This window comes from Brachypodium distachyon, chromosome 2, assembly GCF_000005505.3.
Source record: "Brachypodium distachyon strain Bd21 chromosome 2, Brachypodium_distachyon_v3.0, whole genome shotgun sequence".
Taxonomy (NCBI): domain Eukaryota; kingdom Viridiplantae; phylum Streptophyta; class Magnoliopsida; order Poales; family Poaceae; genus Brachypodium; species Brachypodium distachyon.
The window spans coordinates 30,970,566-30,986,786 of NC_016132.3; positions in this window are offsets into that span (position 1 = coordinate 30,970,566).

The window sequence follows — 16,221 nt, forward strand, 5'->3', positions numbered from 1 at the left end:
CCGAGTCGGTGGCTCAGGAGAACCCCGAGCCCTCGAGAGTGCAGCAATCACAGCTGCCTCCCCTGCCTCCTCGGCTGTCTGCAGACAATCGGCCGAGGGGACCGGCTGCCCCCAGTGCCGGGGCCAATCGCACAAGCGGGCATGGTGCTGCCCACGCCGGCCAGCGAGTCGAGTCGCGGGCCGAGGATGCGCAGTGACAGCGGCACCAGGAACATACCGAGTCACGGGCAACCCCCGGGGGCTCGCACCCTGTGCACCCGGAGGCGTCCGGGGCCAGAGCGGGAAGCAGCCGCTCGGGAAACCGGCTGCCCCCCGCACGAACCCCGGCGGACGCCATCATCACCGCGCGCGTCATGGTGCGGTACGAACCGCAGCAAGGCACGCCGGCGCACGAGACGTTGGGCGAGGAGTTAGATGCGCTCCTCGCTCAGGCCACCCAGCAACCGCAAGGCGAGGGCGCCCCGGTAGGCTTCGGCCACGGGCAGAATTCGGAGCACGGGGACGTGCCGCCCGCCTCGCGGCAGGGGGGGAACCCTCCCCCTCCGCAGGGAGGTGAGGGGAACGGGGGCCTGGAGGGGTCCTCGAACTCGTCGCCCACCGTTCCAGGGGGTGACGCGCGCGGCATCTTGAATGCCCGCCAGCAAGAGGATCTGCGCCCGCGCCTGGAGCGCCGGTGCAGGCGCGAGGTGGAGCGCCAACGCCCACAGGAGCGGGAAGATGCTCCCATGGGCCCCGAGGACGGTTGCACCGCGTTCACACGCGAGTTGCAGCGGGTGACGTGGCCCCGTAAGTTCTGAGCGCCCGCGCTCAGTACGTACGACGGGACCGCCAACCCCAAGGATTTCCTCCTGACCTACACGTTGGGGATGCATGCCATCGGCACCGACGACAAGGTCAGAGCCAATTAGTTCCCGATGGTCTTGAAAGGATCAGCGAGAACCTGGCTGCTCAACCTGCCCGCCGGGTCCATCGCCACTTGGGCGGACCTGCGCGAGCAGTTTGTGAGCGCGTTCCAGGGGGGCTATAAGCGCCCGAAAACCATGGCGGAGCTGCACACTATTGTGCGAAGCCGGGAGAGACGTTGTAGGCCTTCGTCAACCGCTTCTCCAACCTCTCCTATTCCATCCCGGAGGCGGAGGCGGCTGCCATCATCAACACCTTCGCCATCAACGTCCGCGATCCCAAGATGCGCGAGAAGCTGAGCACGCATCGGATCCGGACCACGCAGGATCTGTACGCCTTGGCGCACACGTGCGCCATGGCCGAGGAAGGGCGCCTAGCGCCCAAGCTAGCAGCTAAGGCTGCCGCGAGCCCCGGCGAGGGCTCGCAGAAGAAGGGTTCCCGCGAGCGCAGCGGGAAGCAGGTTCTCGCTGCGGACTAGGGGGCTCCTGCCGTGAGGCCTGCGAAGAAGGCCTCGCCGGGTGGCGGATCCGGTGGCAAGCAGGTCAATGCGCCCCGCTGCCCCATCCACGGCAACTCCACCAACGAAGTGCAGAACTGCCGCATCCTGCAGGGGATCAAGCAGCGGCGCGCGCAACGCCATGAGGAGCGCCGCGCTGCCGGCGCCTGCTTCAACTGCGGCGACATCAGGCATCTCTCCCGAGATTGCCCGAATGACCCCAGGGCGGGGCCAAGGCCTGCCGGCGGCGGTGCCGGCAGGGACGAACCCCAAGGGGGACGCGGTCAGCCCCGCTCGGGGCGGGAACGCCCACCCCGGGGACGTGACAGGGCACGCGCTGAGGAGCAGCGCGAGTCCGACTTCACCGGAGGTGACGAGCCGGGCTTCCAGGAGCCTCACAGCGTCGCCTGCATCCATGGGGGAGCCTACGCTCTCCCATCCCACACCGCGGTGAAGCGTCTCACCCGCGACGTATGCGCACTGTTGCCGGACGCGGAGCCGCAACAGCCGCTGAGGTGGTCGCATGTGTCGATCACCTTCAGCTCCGACGGTCACCCAGCGCGGCAGCTGGGTTCAGGGGTAATCCCCTTCGTCGTCTCGCCAATCATTAGCAATATGACGATGACCAAGGTGTTGGTGGACAACGGAGCGGGGCTTAACCTCCTGTCCGCCAGGCTGGTAGAGCAGCTGAAGCCCACCGACCTGTTCCGGGGGGTGAACCCCGGGATCGTGCGCCTGCTGGGGCGCATCACGCTGCCGATCACCTTCGGGTCCCGGGAAGCGTTCAGGACCGAACACATAGTGTTCGACGTGGCACACACCCCGTTGCCCTACAACGGGATCCTTGGTCGGCCAGCGCTGATCAAGTTCATGGTGGCTACACATTGCGCTGATGGCGTGATGAAGATGCCGTCCGTATATGGAGTCCTCTCCATCAGGTGCGACCTCAAGGACGCGGCCTGGTGCGTGGGCGAGGTCGTCAGGGCTGCCGCCGCAGCTGACGCTGGCAACGAAGATGCTGCCGGAGACGACAGCTTGTCGGGCGATGCCCCAGCAACGAAGAAGGCCCGCGCTACCCCGCAAGAGCTTGCCGGGGGAGGCGCAGGCTCGAGCTCGCGCCCCGGCAAGGGGCAGAAGCTCCGGGAGGAGGCCGCCAGGGTGAAGAAGCTGCCCCTCCAGGCCGGCGACAAGGAACGCACCGTCACCGTAGGTGCGAACCTTACCGCCGAATAGGAAGGCGCCCTCATCACCTTCCTCCGGGATAATGCCGACGTGTTCGCTTGGGAACCGTCGGATCTTCCCGGAGTCCCCAGAGAGGTGATTGAGCATCGGCTCGCGGTGTGTCCGGACGCGCGCCCCGTCAAGCAGAAGATTCGGCGGCAAGGACAAGAGCGTAAGGATTTCATCAAGCAGGAGGTGGACAAGCTCAAGGCTGCCGGGGCGATCAGGGAAGTTCTGTACCCCACTTGGTTGGCTAACCCTGTGGTAGTACCTAAAGCAGGGAATAAGCTTCGCATGTGTGTAGATTTTACTGATCTTAATCGCGCATGCCCCAAGGACCCCTTCCCTATACCCCGTATCGATCAAATAGTTGATTCTACCGTTGGTTGTGACTTGTTGAGTTTTCTGGATGCTTTCTCCGGCGACCATCAAATTAAGATGGCGGTCGAGGATGTGGAAAAGACAGTGTTCATCACCCCGGTTGGCTGTTATTGTTATACATGCATGTCTTTCGGGTTGAAGAACGCGGACTCCACATTTCAGTGCGCCCTGCACGAATGTTTGGGGCCCCAGCTAGGCCGAAAGGTGGAGGCCTACATGGACGACATCGTCATCAAATCGAAGCGTGGGGACTCGCTGATTGATGACCTGTGGGAGACGTTTGACAACCTCCGCAGGATCAAGCTCAAGCTAAATCCCGAGAAGTGCACCTTCGGTGTCAACTCCGGGCAGCTTCTGGGTTTCTTGGTTTCACACAAGGGGTTACAGGCCAACCCGAACAAGATAGAACCATTGAGAAGATGGGGGCCCCCCGCAAGGTGAAGGATGTCCAGCGCCTCAACGGCTGCGTTGCCGCGCTGGGTCGTTTCATCTCCAGGCTGGGCGAGCATGCCTTGCCTTTCTTCAAGGTGATGAAGAAGAAGGGTCCGGTTGACTGGACTCCCGAAGCCGAGGCGGCGTTCCGGGAACTCAAACAGTACCTGAGATCGCCGCCCGTCCTCGTCGCCCCAAAGCCGGGCGAGACGCTGCTACTCTACCTAGCAGCGACTGACCAGGTGGTCAGCTCGGTGCTAGTTGCCGAGAGTGAGGAAGATGTCCAGGGGACTGAGGCTGCGGGGCAGGGGGCGGAGCGGCCCCCGGCAACCGCCTCGGGCCCAGGGACCACCCCAGAACCGGCAGCCTCAGCACCGCGGAACCGGTTGGTGCAGCACTCGTTGTACTTGTCAGTACGGTGCTGCGCGACGCGCGAACGAGGTACCCGCAAGTACAGAAGCTCCTTCTGGGGATTCTCCTTGCGTCCCACAAGCTGTGCCACTACTTCCAGGCGCACCACGTCACGGTGGTGTCAGGGTTCTGCCTTGAGCAGGCCCTCACCAATCGTGAAGCCACCGGGAGGGTGGCCGAATGGAGGATGGAGTTGTCGGAGTTCAACCTCCACTTCGCCAACTCCAAGCGCATCAAGAGTACGGCCTTGGCGGACTTCGTCGCGGAATGGATGTCTACGGGCGTGGAAGAGAATGAACCGGAGACCAGCCTGCCCGGCAAGCTGGACGAGGACCACTGGGTCCTCTACTTCGACGGTGCGTTCAGTCTTCAAGGAGCAGGCGCCGGGGTCGTCATCGAGTCACCTACAAGGGACCAGTTGAAGTTCGCTGTCCAGCTCGACTTCGCGAACTCCACCAACAACACGACAGAATACGAGGGCTTGCTCGCCGGGTTGCGGGCGGCGGCCGCCCTCGACATCAAGCGCCTAGTTGTTCGCGGGGATTCCCAGCTCGTGATCAACCAGGTGAACAAGGACTACGACTGCCCGCAGATGGCACCGTACGTGGAGGAGGTCCGCAAGTTAGAACGAAAGTTCAAGGGTTTGCGATTCGAGCACGTCAAGCGGAAGGAGAACTTCGCTGCTGACGAGCTGGCCAAGATGGCAGCAGAGCGCCAGAAACCTCCGGCGGGGGTGTTCTGTCAGAAGCAAGCGGCTCCTTCAGTCGCCCCCCAGCCGACTGCCGGGGACGCCCCTCTGGCAACCGAAGGAACCCCTGCAGCAGCAGGGGTCCATGCCGCTGACATGGCGGCATGGATTGGCAGGGAGATCCCTCCCTGGGCAGAAGAGATCCCCCGCTACTTGAAAGGGGAGGCTCTCCCAGAAGATGACGTTGCGGCGGAACGAGTAGCGCAGCAAGCCAAGATATACACTGTGGTGGATGGGAACCTCTACCGCAGCCGTGCGAACGGTGTCCAGCTCATCTACGTGCCGCAAGATGAAGGGCGCGCACTGTTGGAGGAAATACATCGAGGCACATGTTCACACCATCTGGCCTCCCGGGCTTTAGCCGGCAAGGCATTTCGGCACGGCTTCTACTGGCCCACGGCCCTGGACGACGCGGAGCGGCTGGTGAGGACGTGCGAAGCGTGCCAGTTCCACTCGAAGAAGCACAACCAACCGGCGCAGGCCCTACATGTTATCCCTTCCTCGTGGCTGTTCGCGGTCTGGGGGCTCGACATCGTCGGCAAGTTACCGAGAGCGGTTGGCGGTTACGAATGTTTGTTCATGGCCATCGACAAGTTCTCCAAGTGGGTAGAAGTGGAACCAGTGCGGAAGGTGACCGCCCAGGCGGCCATCAAGTTCTTCAAAGGCATTGTGTGCCGGTTTGGTGTGCCTAACGGCATTATCACCAACAACGGCATGCAGTTCACAAGTGCAGTGTTCCGGGCCTATTGCGAAGGCATGGGCACTAAGTTGCACTTTGCGTCCGTTGCTCATCCGAGGAGTAACAGGCAGGCGGAGCGAGCCAACGCAGAAGTGCTGCGGGCGCTCATGACGAGAACCTTTGACAAGCTCAAAGGCCACGGGAAACACTGTGTCGAAGAACTCCAGCCCGTGCTGTTGTGGTCCATCCGGACCACACCTAGTCGGGCAACGGGCGAGACTCCTTTCGCCCTTGTCTATGGGGCAGAAGCGGTGCTGCCCCTTGAGCTCAAGCACGGATCTCCCCGGGTACGCGCGTACGGCAACACCAGCCAACACGAGCAAATGTTCGACGAACTAAACTTCATCGAAGAGCTTCGATGCCGGGCTGCTGTGCGGGCCGCGCGCTATCAGCAGGGACTCCGTCATTATCATGACAGGCGAGTCCGTCCTCGAGGGCTCGAGAACGGAGACCTTGTCCTGCGCCGGATACAAGGAACGAAGGCCGGGAACAAGTTGACTCCGAAATGGGAGGGGCCCTTCCGGCTAGTGCAGGTGACCAGGCCGGAGGCTGTCCGGCTGGAAACCGAAGACGGCTTGCCGATGCCCAATAGTTGGAATATTGAGCACTCGCGCAAGTTCTACCCATCAAGCGGCGGAGCCCGACCCTCAAGTGATGCCGCCGATGCATACCTCGCGAACTAGTGTAGCCGGGCAGCTCCCGTGTGTAAACCCCTAGTTATTGTGAATAAAGATAAGTGTTTCGTCCCTGAGCTTTGAATTCGCCTTGCTTTTTCGCATGTTCTTCCTTCTTCTGTCTCCCGCTTTAAGTGCACAAAAGTGTCCTTCCATACTTGGTTGTGAGCAGTGGGCTGCTGGAGCCTCGAAAACATAAACCCGTTGCCGGATCGTTCCGGCACGGGACATGCAGTTGCCGGGCTTCCCGCAACGTGCATCACGGGACGTGCAGTTGCCGTGCTCCCCGCAACGTGCATCACGGGACGTGCAGTTGCCGTGCTCCCCGCAACGTGCACCGCGCAGTCGCTGCGCCTGGGAAATGAAATGCTCACACCAAGTTTGGCATCGACCCCTTTGTGCCCGGGGGCTGGGAGGCAGGAGGAGTTTGTCCGTGTTGCTTTGTGTTTTTTCGTGGATTTCAAAAATCTTGCAGTACCTCGGGCCTGGTAAGAATCTAACCTGCAGGAAAGGACGGAATCTTGTGCACTGTAATACCCGTGGGCTGCCATGGGTCGCGGCATGCACCGGTGCCTTGTGGTGCGGGATGACCGCAACACAAGGGACTCACCACACTCCGAGGCTTCTGACTCGGGAGGGCGCCGCCACGTGTACCACAGCGGCTTGGCATGCGTGGTGGCGAAGACTGTACCTCATTTCAAGGGAGGGGTGCCCTGGGTGCCGCACGGATTCGTCACGCGCGGTGGCAAGTCCCTCCCCCGCGCCTATAAAAGGCGCGCCCCAGCCATGGAACGGCTCAGAGCGAAGCCAAGTGAGGGGTTGTTAATGAGGGCGGTGCCATGGAGGCGCGATGGTGGTGCATGCCATCAGCACTTAGCACCGACCGATGCACTGCCATCGCGCCCTTGCCGCATCACCCCATCGAGCACACCCTGAGGGACGTCGCAGAGGCACGGTGGTAGTGCATGCCATCAGCGTTCTGCGCTGACGGGTCCACTGCCGCCGTGCTCCTGCCGTGCCTCCTCAAGCGGGTGGCTCCTGGGCGAGGGCTGCCGCGGAGGCACTGTGGTGGTGCATCCCATCAGCGTCTGGCGCCGACGGGGTGCATTGCCGCAGTGCACTTGCCGCACCCCTCCATAAGATACCTCCGCAAGGAGCAGGGGCTGCCACGGAGACATTATGGTAGTGCATGCCATCCGTGCCTTGCGCCGACGGGTGCACTATCATAGTGTCCCGGCCGCATTCCCTTTGAGAGAGCCTCATTTTTCAGGTGCGGGTCGTTGCGAGGACGCTGTGATGGCGCCGGTGTCGGCGCACGCCGCCCGTTCTGGCACATCACCGCGTTCCTGCCACGGCCCTCGAGCAGTTTTGCTCCCGGGCAGCGAGGGCTGTTACACCCCTCGGGACGAGCTCCCCAGAAAAACCAGGTCTCCCCAGTTGCGGGGGCTGTCGCCGGGAGGCTATAACTTCCTCGCCACCCGTGCCCGCCGTTCCAGGTGGGGTGCAGCTGGCGGCGAGGACGTTATTGCCGTCTTGCGGCAGTTCCCGGGGCGGAGTCCTCCTAGGCCAGGGTTTCCCCCCTGGAAGCGAGGGTTGCTGCATGAGCGCGGTGGTAGCATCGTCGTCGGCGCTTGCCGGCAGCGGCGATCCTGCAACGGCGTTCTTGCCGCATCCCTCAAAAACAGATTTCCTTGAACAGGTACCCGCGGGTGGGTCCCTACCAAGGCAGTGCTCCAGATACACCTTCCCAACAAGCGTCACGAGGCATCGGACTGGATGAAAAAGCTAAGTGCCTAAACATGAACGTTGAACTCGCTAAGAACTGAACAAAATCGAGCACTGTCTCGCTGGGTGTGGCCCCAGATCCTGCGCGTAGCCGGAGTGTTAGAAGGATGCTTGCGGAGGGAGTTCGCTCCCCCTGTGGCTTCCCGGGTCCATCCCGGAAGGGCACGGCTTGGAGTAGTTACCCCGCAAGTGGAGTGGCTCCCCGCTACCGCTTGACCCCAGGTCGGCACCGCGGGTCCGTCCCGGGTCCCTGGTCTGGTCAAGGGTGAGGTGCGCGAGTCCCCTGCAACACAAGGCAAAATGCGCAAAGGCTAGGAGGGCCACCCTGCTAGGCAGCACCGGGACCAAAGAACTAGTAGGGCCACCCCGCTAGGCAACTAGTTGTGGGCGTCTCCGGCCGGGGGCTCGGCGGGCAGGTCGGGCTCCGGCTTCATCTGCATCCGGTCGACCACCTCGTCGACGAACTCACGCACTGCTTGGGTGTGCGTGGGCTCATCCTCGCTGTCGGACCAAGCGTCTAGCAGGGACTCGAAGGGAAATTCCGGGTCCCGAAGATGAATCCGTGGGAGGATTGTCCCGGCAACCTCCCGGGCGCAGTTGCCGACTTCGTTGGCGCCGTACTGGGCGATCCAGACATCGAGCGCCCCAAGCTTCCCCACCAAGTCAGAGAAGAAGGGGATCAGGGTGGAGACGTCCGTGCCGTCCAACGTTGCAGCCTGCAGCTCGAACTTGGGCAGCAGGTCGCGCAGCGCTTGGGCGATCTTCAGCAGCTTCTCCGTCTCAATCTGCCGCTGCCCGATCAGCGTGCCGTGATGGAGTTGAGCGTCGTGCATGGCCTTTTTGTCTTTGCGGACGTTGTCTTCCATCGCCGCGAGCTCCGCGGTCTTCACCGCGATATCGTTGCCGGCCTTAGCGAGCTCCTCTCGGAAGGAGATTCTTGACATGAGCACACTTATTGTAGAATGAGCCAAGAGGGAAAGGACCCACTCCGATAGAGGTCCAGCAAGAAATGCTGAAGCTGCACCTGAAGAAGAGGTGATCATTGGTTTCCTGGTCACTAAGGTTGCGGAGGGCGCAAGAGGTACAGCCATCAGGATTGCAATTCTTTCTATCCATAAGATCCCTAGTGTTGAGCCTGTCGATTGAAAGGAGCCAGCAGAATCCTTTGAGTTTAGGGACACATATATTTTTCCATATCCAAGCGTAAGAGGGAGAACGACCATCTTGGGCAAAGTGTTGGGCATAAAAATGCTTAGGGTGGTAACTGCCATTGCCCCAGATGCTTAACCTAGTGTCTTTGTCCTCAGGATCCAGAGCAGCAGAGCGAAACAGATCAAGGATTTGCTACAATTCTAGGAGAGCCTCGGGGGAAATGGGCTGAGCAAGAAGATCGAAAGGATCCTGCACATCAGCCAAATGGTGCAGTCTGGAAGAAGTGTTGATGGCAAACAAGAAAGCTCTGGGAAATCTGAACCGAAGGCAGTCACCCTCCCACTCATCATTCAAAGAGAAATTGTCATTCCATTGCCTGGGAGACACCTAGCAGCATCTTTGAAAACAGGAAGGAGGGAAAGAATATCTCTCCACCAAAAGAAACCTTTGGAATCATCCCGATCAAGAGCAATCTCGGAGTAGTGGCTCTTCCAGATTAGGCTGACCCAAGGGACATCATGCTTGTTGAAAAACTTGAAAAGGAATTTAAGCAACTGGGCTTTGTTGTATATTCTGAGATCAAGGATGCCAAGTCCTCCTTGGCGCCTGGGCTTGCAAACACGATCCCAGGCAACAAGCGCCTTGCATATGCCAGTAAATTTAGATTTATTCCATAGAACAATTCTTCTTCGTTTATGATACTGAGCGTATAAGACGGGAGGGCTGAGAGAACAGACTTGACCACCTGCAGATGTCCTCCAAAAGAGAGATAGGAGGAGCAAACTGCCAGCCGACGATCAATGCGATCGATCACAGGTATTAGGTCTTGAATTTTAGGCCTAGTGGTTCCAACAGGCAGACCAAGATAGGCGAAGGGAAAGGTCCCAACTTTATAGTTTAAGACCCCAGCAAGAAGGTTTGCTTTGAGGGGAGAAATGTTGATCGGAATGATGCATAATTTTGCAAAATTAACTCTGAGGCCAGTGGATTGTGCAAACGTGTCCAATAATGCTTTGAGGCAAAGAAGCTGTGAGCTGGAGGCTTGCATGACAATGAGAGTTTCGTCAGCGTATTGGATGATGGGGAAGTCCTAATCACCATTGGGGATGGGGAGGGAGAAGAGGTTCATGCGGAAAGCTTTATTGACAATTGCCTGAAGCAAGTCGACAGCCAGAACAAAGAGAAGGGGGGAGAGAGGATCCCCTTGTCTGACACCCCTCCTGCAGTGAAAGAATTTCCCGGGGATTCCATTGAGGAGAACAGTCGATGTCCCTGAGCTGAGAATGTTGTCAATCCAATTAGTCCATTTCTTGTCAAAGCCCAGCTGCTAAAGCATGAGTATAATGGCAGAGTGGTCAATCAGATCGAAGGCTTTTTCAAAGTCCAATTTAATCACCACATTTTCTTTCCTAGAGTGTTTGCATTGATGTAGGCATTCCAAAGTCCAAGCGAGACAGTCCTGAATGGTTCATGAGTTGAGAAAACCATATTGATTCCTTTGAATAAGCTTCAGAATCACCGTTTGAAGTCTATTGGCCAGGATCTTGGTGATCAACATGAGGCAGGAGTTGAGGAGGGAAATTGGTCTAAAATCATTAACCGTTTTTTCGAAGAGGTAACTTTGGGGATGAGTGAGATGAAGGACGAGTTCAGACAAGCCAGATCCACATTATGGGAACAAAAGTCATTGCATAGGGCAAAATTATCCACTTTGATGATCTCCCAATATTTCTTAAAGAATAGTCCATTAAATCCATCTGGCCCCGGAGCTCTATCCGCAGGCATGGCCTTGACAGCATTTTCAATTTCTGCTTGGGAAAAGGGAGTTGAGAGGGATGAAAGATCCAAATCATGCGAGGGAATTATATCCTCGAGATTAAAATGCATTTGACACTTAGAGTATTGTCCCCTTCTACCCTGGAATGTGTGCCAGAGGACCTCAGCCTTGCTGTGATGAGAGTCGGCAACAGAGCCGTCAGGGCATCGCAGATGAAGGACAACGTTTCTCCTTAGGGATCTAGTAGCCATAGAGTGAAAGAACTTAGAGTTCTCATCGCCAAACTTGGTCCAACGGATAGTACATCTGTTCTTCCAGTAGACGCGCTGATTAGCTCGAAGGTTGATAGTGTGTTGCTTGAGAAGGATTCTGAGGTTCCACTCAATGTGGTTGAGCTGTCTTAATTCCTCCAAAAGATCAAGGATGATGATAACCGCTTCACTGTTTCTGATCCAAACATCAAACTGAGACTTGCGTTTGCTCCAAATCTTAAGCCCTCTCCTTACAGATTTGAGCTTGGAACTAATAACTCTCGCGGAAGTATCACGCCTAGTAGGAAGATTCCAGTAAGTGCGTACCACTTGGAAGAATCCCGGCAAGTTGACCCAAAAGTTATCAAATATGAAAACATTCGCCTTAGGGATGGCCGAAGATATAGTGACATGGCATGGAACATGATCAGAGACAGCACGAACGAGAAGGAAGACCTTGGTGCTGGGGTAATTGATGCTCCAAGCATTAGAGGTAAAGAACCAATCCACTTGCTCAAGGAGTAGATTAGTTTGCATATTACTCCAAGTGAAAGCACGGCCGAAAATGGGAAGCTCGGCCAAATCAAGAGCCGCAATGACATTGTTAAATCGCAGAATATCCTGGCAGTTACCCCCCGGTTTGTTGCGATTACCCAAAGAGTGGTAGAAGTTAAAATCTCCCAGGAAAAGCCAGTTTTCAGCATCATCGATCTCCAGGCCCACTAACGAGTTTAGGAATTCTGATCTACTGGGCTCAGAAGAAGGCCCACAGAAGTTAACAACATGGAAACAATCGGAGGAGATCCGAGAATTCAGTCTAACATACAGCCCAAAGGCATGGGCTTCCACAACAACCCCTTCAAAAAGTTTTCCATCCCAGGCAGTGAGAAGGCCCCCAGAATTGCCCATAGAACCCAAAGCGGGAACAAAAGCAAAATCAAAGATGTTGGATGGGGCCAAGTACCGAATAAAGATGGAATCAAAGTGGGTGCATTTAGTCTCTTGAAGGCAGATAACAGATGCCTTAATTTGAGTAGCACAAGCTTTAACGGCATCCTGTTTATCAGAGGCATTCACACCCCTGATATTCCAACATAAGAGGTTCCAAGAACGAAAACACGCAGTATGAGTTCTAATCATGACCACAAAATAAAGGAGGTATCACACAGCTGGAACACAATTCCAACCCAAATGCTGCCATAAACAAGTTTGGCACAAAATAAAATCATCCGCCACAGAAGGAAGAAGCAACGCTGGCAATAATCTTCAAAAGCACCACTAATCTCTTGGATCCTCATCTTCATCATGTTTCTCAGACACTGGTTGATCAAGCATTTGGACCCCTCCAGGAGGCAAGCCACAGAAGTCAGCAGCAATCGAAGCAGCGAGCTGAAGTGTGATCGGATCAGGCACCGACTTCCTCTGGAGATGCGGACTAAAATCCTTTGGAAGCTCATCCATCTGCAACCCGGAAGCCTCAATGTTGAAGTCAGGAGGAGACAAAGATCTTGTGGGTTTCCCTTTTGCCATAGGAGCATAGTCTCTTTTGAATCCATGAGATTGCTCTTAAATTCTAGGGCTACGACAGACTGCAGAAGTCACTCGTGGGCTGGGCCTGGATCTTCTGGAGCAGCGGCCCACGGATTCAATTTCAGAAGGGCGGGAAGAGGCATCCTCCAGAGAAGCCGCAGGGGAAGGGGTCTTCTTGCTCCTACGAGAATAAGTGATGCTGCAGCTCTTGGCACGCTTGGGCGTCATGGAACCAGGAGAGCAAGGAAGCTCATTGCAAACTCGATGAAGGGGCTTGGCAGATTCTTCATAAGGCGCTTGAAGATTACACTTGCGAATGGGAGAAACCTCATCCCCCGAATCTTCATCAGGTTCATTTGAGAGCCATTCCAGTAGGTCGTTTAAGTAGCGCTGTAGGAGCTTCTTCTTACCACTAGTGGGTGCAATGTTCTGCATGATCTCCTTGTTTTGGCAAATGATGTCCAACACAGCAGCACCAACCAAACCAGTATCGCTGGGAGGAGCTGCAACCGGAGAAGGGACGATCGGGCTGCCAGCAACTTGTTCACCAATTGGATCAGGGACATCAGGACGCCGGGAGTGAGACCCGGGATGTGAGGCTGGGCAAGCTGCATAGATTTCCTTGCAAGGGCTGGACCCATAGCAGCGCCCATAACAACAAAACCCTCCCCAAAAGGACGTACAAAGATTGGTGTTTTCCCTTTTCTGTCAGAGGGATCTTCCGAGGGAACAAGAGAAAGCTGAAGATTATGATCTAATTCATGCTGCTCTAACAGAGCCAACTGTAGCTGAACATCAGAATCAAAATGCGAGGGGTGAGAAGCATGGACCTCTCCAAGCTGTTGAAGAAGATAGTCAGCCGAATCCTCCGCAGGAGCAGCACGGTCCTCTCTGATGTAAATCCCTTGTTGCTTGCGGTGATAGGAGGAAGAGGACAGCTCATGCCCGTGCGTCGTGTGCTTCGACCTTGAAGAAGGGGTGTCAGAAGAGCTGGAACGCACCGGCCCCCGAATGGTGCGTCGGTGGGGAATGTTGGGAGCGCGATGATCAACCGGCGGTCCAGGGAGAGCCGGCGCCTCCGGCAGGTCCTCCTGTCCTGGCCAGCCGCCGATGTGGTTGGGACCCTCTTGGGGGTGGGGGGGGAGACCCCAAGGTTCCCAGCCGTCGCCATGAGGGGAGAGCGGCATGATGACATGCCTGTTGCGATTCGGCGGTAGCTCTTCCTCAAAAGGAAGCATGTCATCAAAATCGCCGACTAGACCAATCGTGGGAACCATCCAGGAATGGCCCCTTCCGCCCGTCTTGCTAATGTGCTCGATGATGGTGCTGCGGGGAACCATGAGGTTGACCTTGACAAGGCAGTGCAAGGAGGATGTAGGTCTTCTGGTTGTGCGGGTCGACCTAGTTGAGTGGCGCGCCAAACGTTGAAACAGCGCGGCGGAAGAAGCTAGCATCGATGAAATCGAGCGGCCAACCAAGATACATGATGTAGTAGATCCGAGACGCGTCGGTGCGATGCGCATTGATAGCTTCGTCGTGGCGGACGAAGTATAGCTCACGGCCGCCTCCCATCTAGATCAGCGGCTGACCAACAAGGCAGTCCCACGCGAGAACGTCTCCAACTGGAACACCTCGACCCCAAAGACATGAGTCTCGGCTCCCTGGACGATGAGGTTGAAGGGGGGGGGGGGGCGGAGATAATGTTGATGATCTGTTGCAAGACCAGGGCGTGCTCGAAAAACGGCACTTCCGTCTCCACAATGGCAATGGTGTGATCCTCATGGCGGCGAGCCGGGATGCCGCCGAAGAAGACATGCTCCTCAGGATTCTGCTCCTCGCCACCATCGAGCCACTACATCCCCGCTGGCACCCAAGGTGTGGGATCGAAATCGAAGTTGGCCATTGTGGTGTCGAATGGAGGTGGTAGGAAGGGGACGGGAAGCGATGGGATTGGGGTTTTCTCCTCCCAGACCAAGTGAGGAAGAAGCCAGGAGTTACAGCACCAGAACCGAGGCAGTCGGGGGAAGTATTACACCGGGGGAATCCAAGACTCCGTTGCTTACATGAGGCCCAGAGATGGGCACGTGTTCCATTGGGAGAGGGAGAAGCCCACGCGCGGAGCAAGCCTAGGAAGAGACTGCTGAGCTAGGCCCCGTAGCCCGCATACAAGACAAAAGGCTATGAGGTAGCCATCTCGGGACCGAGCAATTGCCCAGGGCACAAGAGCGAAGGAAGCCAGAAGAAGTTGACTTGACTAGGCAAGCTGCAGGGGTGGAGTGACATTTGCCCAGGTCATCATTGCCAAGCAAAAGAGGGTTATAATAAAAAACACCTTGGCTCACAGCACACTCCAACCCGTTCTGTCGCATCCCATCAAGTGTCTTAGCCTTGACACGATTGGCCAGCGCAGGGGGGCACCCAAGAACCAAGGGAAGCTTGGGGTCGGGAAGCAACGGAACTTGAATCTCGCTGACGACAAAGGAAGGCGAAGCTAAACGCCGATGTCTGCTGGCCGGATGATCATATCCGTGACAGGGCTCATAAGCGAGGTGATCAGCGAAGACCAGACGCCTGGAGCTTGAGCTTGCACGGCCTGGACGCTTAAGAATGGAGTGGACTCTGAATTTCCTGCCCTTTGACATAGCAGAGAAAGCGGCAGTGATCCTACGACGGTTTGACATAGCAGAGAAAGCGGCGCCGTAGGCAGAACAACGGGAATGAACTGGGGAAAGGCTCGAAGGAACTCCTCCAGGAGCTGTGAAGTGGAGGACCCGGCACGGCGGCGGGCTGCATCTTCATGGCAGACACAGCGGAAGCCCTCCAAAGGAGCGTAATCCGCGTCGCGTCCACCAAGTCCTGGTAAAGATCCACGAAGGAAAGGTACGAGGGGGAGGGGGCATCAAGGGTGGCGGAAGAAGGGGTGAGTTGGTCGAAGTAGGCTTGGAGGCGGAGGGCGGCGAGAGTCCACTCCTCATCCGAAGGAACAAAGGCGGAGGGCGAAGTGAGCGGGAGAGCGGGAAGCCTGACGTAAGGCGATGAGGAGGTAGCGGAGATGGCCATAGGTGGAGAGGATGCGGAAGGAGTGGTGGAGGCGGCGACCGCCTCCAGAGGTGAGGAGACCGTTGGAGCCATCCCACTGCGCCCGCTCCCTGCTCTGTGGCTCCCTCAACTTTGAGAAACCAGGATGCCCAGAAGATGATCGTGTTACGAAGTGGAGTACTCCCTCCGTCCCAATGTATAGATTTTTAGACAAATTTACGTCACTTATTTCCGGACGGAGTGAGTACTACATTTTTCGTTGTGAAAGGGGAATCGATAGGGGGCACCCGATTCAGCTCCGAAGTAACTCTGGCGAGTACAATTCGTTATCGGCGAGCTTAAACCGGTGAAGACAATGTTTCAGATAAGTGTGAGTGGAAAGTTCATGGATTTCAAATTTAAATGCAACATCAATTTTTTCACATTCTTGCAAGCACTATTTTTCAATGATTTTGCACATGTGGGTGAAAGATTATTTTGATGCTAGAACTATATTTTCCATTGATGCCTACACTATGCCTAACAAGAATGAGATGTACATATGCAGACTAGTCAACATGGAGTTAACTCCACTTTACATTTGATAATGTCTTTTCGTGTGTACCAATAGGTGGACGCAAACCCCACATGTCCGTGACACAAGCGGGGCATATTATCAATGTGCAAATAAAGTGGGGATATG